Below are 6,000 nucleotides of genomic sequence, written 5' to 3'. Positions count from 1 at the left end.
GTAGCCGGCGTTAAGAGCTTTTTGTGCCAAAGAATGGCCTCCAGAGTGATTTCCACAGACACATTCGTGGATTGAGCTAAGAATCTTTAGGTTGTCGAGAAGGATCTTCAAACAAACATGCCGTTCCACATATAGTAGCGTGCTACCTTCATCTGAAGCTTCTTGGACTTTGGTCTGTCTTTAAGGAGCTTTCTGTTGACTATGTAATCGATGATGGGATCTTGCCAGCTTTGAGTGGTGTTGATCTGGGCCACCTCGACTGCTGGTTCCTCATCTATGCTCGGTTTTTCCAAGTACTCGACTAGGATGGAGCGCCTGAGCTAATGGTCTTAGGCAGAGCCTAGGCCTGCTAGGGCGTCTGCGTGGGCATTTTTTGCTCATGGAACCTGAGTGAGTGTGTACATATGAAACTCGCTAGCTGTTCTTGTACTTTGTCAAGGTATCGGGCCATCCTTGGGTGCTTTTCTATGTACTCCCCTAAGGTTTGGTTAGTGATTAGCTGGGAATCGAAATAGATTGCGAGCTTCTTCACCGCTAGGTCGTTTGCCAATCGGAGACCTACTAATAGGGCTTCATACTCTACTTCATTGTTTGACGTCTTAAAGCTTAGAGTGCTCCCCTGCTCAAGCATCGAACCGTTCGGGGTAGTAAGGACTAGGCCTATTCCCGATCCTTGGTAGTTAGATGATCCGTCAACTTGCAAACACCAGAAATCTCTTGCAGGTGGAACTAGTATAGTTACGGTGTGCTCAGCTGCCTCTATGGCACTTTTGGGCTGAGTTGTTGCTTCTTTCAGGCTTGGGGTGAATTCTGCTACGACGTCCACCAATGCCTGAGCCTTTATTGCTGTGCGGGGTTGGTATACTAAGCCGTATTGGCCGAGTTCCAACACCCATTTCATCACTCGTTGAGAAACATCTAAACTATGCAAAATTGATCGTAGTGGGTATTAGGTCATGACGATGACCGGATGCCCTTGAAAGTAAGGTCTGAGTTTCCGAGCTGCAACAACTAGCGCTAAAATTAGCTTTTCAATCTTCAGGTATCTAGTTTCCACATCGATGAGAGCTTTAGATGTATAGAATACATGCGGTTGGGTCCCCAGCTCTTCTTGTATGATGGTAGAGATCATTGCTACTTCTGATACCGCCAAATAGATGTACATGTTCACTTCAGGCTTAGTAGTTGAGGTGACGTCAGGTACAACCTCAAGTCCTAAAACGCTTTCTTGCACTCGTCGTCTTATTTGTCCTTCTACTCTTTCTTGATTACCTTGAAGAAGAGCTTACATCGGTCGATGGATCGCAAGAGGAAACGATTGAGTACAACTGCTCGTCTAGTCAGACTTTGGATTTCCTTCAGAGTTATGGGAGGCTTCATGTCCATGATCACACTGATCTGCCTTGGATGAGCCTCAATTCCTCTCTAGGTTACAAGGTGCCCTAAGAATCGGCCTGATGAGACGCCAAAAGTGCACTTGGCTGGGTTGAGCTTCATTTTGAACTCTCGGAAGATGTCAAAAGTCTCTACCAAGTTATGGTGTGGTTTGATCGCTGCTTGCCTTTCACCATGATGTCGTCGACATAGACTTCCATGCTTACTCTGATCTGCTTATTGAACATCGTGTTTACGAGCTGCTGGTAGGTTACTCATGCGTTTTTTAGGCCAAAGAGCATGACTTTGTAGCAGTATGTGCCTCACTCAATCATAAATGCAGTTTTCTCCTTGACAGGCTCATGCATGGAAATCTGATTCTAGCCTGAGTATGCGACCAATAAGCTGAGCAGCTGGTTCCCAAATGTTGAGTCAATGAGCAGGTCGATTTGAGGAACCAGGTAGTTATCTTTAGGGTATGCCTTGTTAAGGTCGATGTAATCCACGCATACTCTACATTTACCCTTGTCTTTTTTCTTCACCAACACAACATTGGCCAACCATACTGAGTACGCCACTTCCTCAATGAATCTGGCCTTTAGTAACTTGTCGATCTTTGCCTCAATAATCGCTACTCATTCGGGTGTGAAATGTCACCTTTTCTGGATCACAGGTTTGGTTGCAGGACTGACGTGCAGCTTGTGACAAGCTATCATCGGATCAATATCAGGCATGTAAGAGGGTGACCATGCGAAAACGTTCGCCCATGCTTGCTATATGAATTTTATACTTTATTTATATTCATTATTAATTTATATTTCTTTAGCTTGGGGGAAGCTTCTAATGGAAAAAGTACTATCATTTAAGCAGGGTGACATATTGCCATTGACCTCAGACTTCACAAAGGCGGATGCTCCTGTAGGTAAGAGCTACTTCACTTTCGGTGTTCGGCACTCCCTTCGAACTGACGATTTTCCCTAAGGAAAATTGTGAGTTCTTCCTTTTCCATAAGGCTTATATATGAGCCAATCCTAGCCGTCCTCTCCAGCTGGTAAGGGTCAAGAATAATGTTCTCAATGTCCTTTTCAGGTTTTCATCCTGATTCCTCTATCAGGGCATTGTCGACCTTGACCTGCTTGCTGTAATTGCTATTTGGTGGAGGTAGAATCATTTTTCTGCACCTCATCTTCTCCGACTCCTTGAGAACTTTTACGGTACATCACCAAAACATGGCCTAGCCTTTGATCTCTCTGACTGCTCATCCTGAAATGTAAAATCAGATCTTCTGATACTCGATCGAAGTCACAGCTCCAATCTTAACTAGCCAAAGTCGGTCCAATATCTCGTTATGGGAAGATGGGTTTTTGACGATCATAAAGGTCTGCAATAAGATTATTGGAGGGCTGGTTACGTCGAGCGTGATTGTGCTAATGGCAGTTGAGGTGACTAACAATTGTAAGATATTAATTGACTGCCAATTGTAGGATATTAACTGAGTTGGCGTTGTCAACCATAATTCTATCAACGATGGCGTGGCCCAGTTGAACAGAAATCACCAAGGCATCATCATGGGGAAAGTCTAGTCCTTCCGCGTCCTACTCAGTGAAGCCGACGATTGGTCCAGGTACAATATCAATGGCTTGAACCTGAAAGATAGATCTCGCCTATTGGATCTTCCTCTTCTTGGAACTGTTGGTGGCCCCCATATGTTAGGTTTCGGCAAAGATTCTGTTGATTCGAATCGTCTTGGTTGGGGGTTTGGCATCAGTGATGCGTAAATTTCTTGACACACAAATTAAACCCTCTTTTTGACAATTGTAGTATAGATGTAAGTAGGGTATCGTTCTAGGCCGGGGATTAGGAGGGATTGCTAATCTATTCTAAATTAATTTAAAAATATTAAATAAGACTCAAGGACACAAAACTAGGCTAAAAACTCTAATAACTTGAAACACACTTAGAATGACTCAAAATAATGGAAACACTCAATTTAGACACTAGGAACTGAAATGGACGGAAATTGAATTAAAAGACTAACAACAATGAAAACTAACTAAATAATATAATTTAATAATGGGGGGTGTTTGGTTTTGACGAGAAGTAAATTAAACTTAAATAAATTACAGAATTGACAAAAACATGAAATTAAGGTGAAAGGATAGGTGATGGATTAGCTAGAGGGTTCTTCTCTACACATGACACATATGCAACCTAAATTGATTTTCAGTTGTTCTTTCAATAAGTTGTGAATCTCAACACTTCAGATTAACCGTGAACAACACTTTTTTAATCTTCAAGTTTCCCTTAAGTTATTGAATTGGACGGGAAAACGCATACAACAATTCAAAACATTCTTCAAAAGTCCCCTACGTGAAAAGCACAATAGAGATACAATCAAAGATCATTAAACTTTGTGAAAACTATAAGCATTGACGAGGCATTCGTAACTATGAAAAGCATGATACTCTTGCCAAGAATTCACTTAACACGATTGTGGATAACAACCTTCACTACTTGTGAATATAAGTTCATAACGATTAGGTGAAATTCACTTATATTCTAGCATCAAATTCATGCATGTAAATTAAGTATGCATTCTTAATCAACATACAAAAATAAGTTATCAATCAAACAGTTAAGCAAATTAAATCACAACTGAAGGTAATCAATTCATATTACAAATATATTCATGGCTTTGAATTAACCTCTAGCCAAAATAAATTTAGTTACACATTATTAAAACAGAAATAAAATATAAGTTTGGAAAGATTTAACCGAGAGAGAAGGCAGCTTGCTGCTTCTCTTTTTCTCCTCCCCGAGGCTCACGCTGCTCGCCAGTCCGAGTCCTCTCTGTTCCGTGTGTTTTCTGCGCGCCTTCCCTCTATATTTTTTTCTGTTTTCTTGAGCACAGTGCTCTGTGCTCTCTCTCTCAGCCCGCGGTTTCTGCTGGTCTGTTTCTCCCCCCTGACTTCTGTCAGTCTCCCCTCTCTCCTATTCTCACGCTGCCTTATCCCGTCTGACCTCTCTCCACGTTCCCCCGCGCCTGCTCTCCCTTTGACTTCTTTTATTCTTTTCCGCCCTCTGTGCTTGTCTTTCACGCTGCCCGCGGTTTCTGCTGGTCTCTTTCTCCCCCTTGACTTCTCTTCTTTTCTTATTTTTTAATCCGTCATTGTGCTCCACTTCCTTGGATTCTTTTCACCGTTTCTTTATTTTTTTTATTTCCTTTTTCTTAGCTGTCCCAGCAGCTCCCAATCCTCTTCCCTTTATTTCTCTGCGTGAGCTGCCTTTTCCACCTTTTACGCCTGCTTTCTTCTTTTCTCCTTCTTGGATTCTTTTGTTGTCTAGTTGGAAAGCCACGCTTGGTAAACAGATATTGGAAAAATCAATGCCGTGGTGCATATATACATTCTGCATAGGTTTAGGGACAGAGATTTAGTTCAATTATAATCGCAATGAATAAACTAAATTAATTGACCTACAAAAAAAAATCATAATGTTCGAAGTAACTATTCTGTTTATTATTTAAAACTCATTTGTGCTATTTTTATTTTCTTTGCATAACAGATCCTATAAACACAAAAATAACGTAAATATCTCAAAAATATAAGGAACTAACTAAGAAAAGACGAGTGAATTCGAAGTAAAAATATATATAAATATGATCCGATCAATCAGCGTCTGCTTCTCGCCTTGGCCGGGCAGCTAGCCTGTCGACATACTGGTTGCACTTTCCCTTTTTCACAAGTTTCTTAAGGTACTTCATCCATGTGGTGTACTCATTGGTTACGTGCCCCGAACCTTTGTGGAATGCGCAATACTTCGTCTAGTCCATCTTGGAGGTGTCCCCCTTCATGGGTGGCGGCATCTTGAACCACAGCTTATCCTTGAAGTCGCGAATGATCTAGTTGATTAGGACTGAGAACTTGGTGTATGTCTTAAGCGTCGTGCCTCCCTTCATCGAGGATCGGTCCCTTAGTCTGCTTCCTGGCTTATTCTTGTCGGTTCTACGTCTTTGCACGGCTGCTCAGGTGGCTTCTGGGAGCGCTTGGCTTCATCCTAGAATGAGTGTTTTTTTACCAAAGCATAAGAGTCTGCCAGGGTCAGGATTAGCTATCCGAAAAGTGGATGATCTGTTGGAAGCCCCTTCTAGAAGGCTAAGCACGCAATGCTATCATCGCATCCAACGATCTTCGCCTGCTCCACCTTGAACCTCTTGACATATGTGCAGAGTTACTCCTTCGGGTCATTCTTCATGTTGACTAGGTGGTCAGACTTCTTCTTAATTGAGCGGTAGGACGAATATTCTTTAGTTAAAACCAAGGAAAGTTCACTGAAGTTCTAGATTGAACGTGGCGGCAAGGTGTGGAACCAGTCTTTAGCCTTGGAGCATCGTGGCAAAGATTTTGCACATAAGAGTGTTATTGTTGGCGTAGAGGGTCATGGCAATTCGGTAGTGCATCAGGTGCCTGTCTAAATCTTTATCTTTTTTTAACAAGGTGAAATGCAGCTGCCTGAACTTTTACGGTGGCTCCGTCTACTCGATATTGTCTATAAACGGTGACCTGCTTAAGTTGGCCATGTTTCTACAAAGGGCATCATCGGTAATAACAATGCACTAGAATCCGC

This window comes from Malus domestica, chromosome 11 (genome assembly GCF_042453785.1).
Source record: "Malus domestica chromosome 11, GDT2T_hap1".
Taxonomy (NCBI): Eukaryota; Viridiplantae; Streptophyta; class Magnoliopsida; order Rosales; family Rosaceae; genus Malus; species Malus domestica.
Note: the sequence above shows the minus strand (reverse complement) of the source record.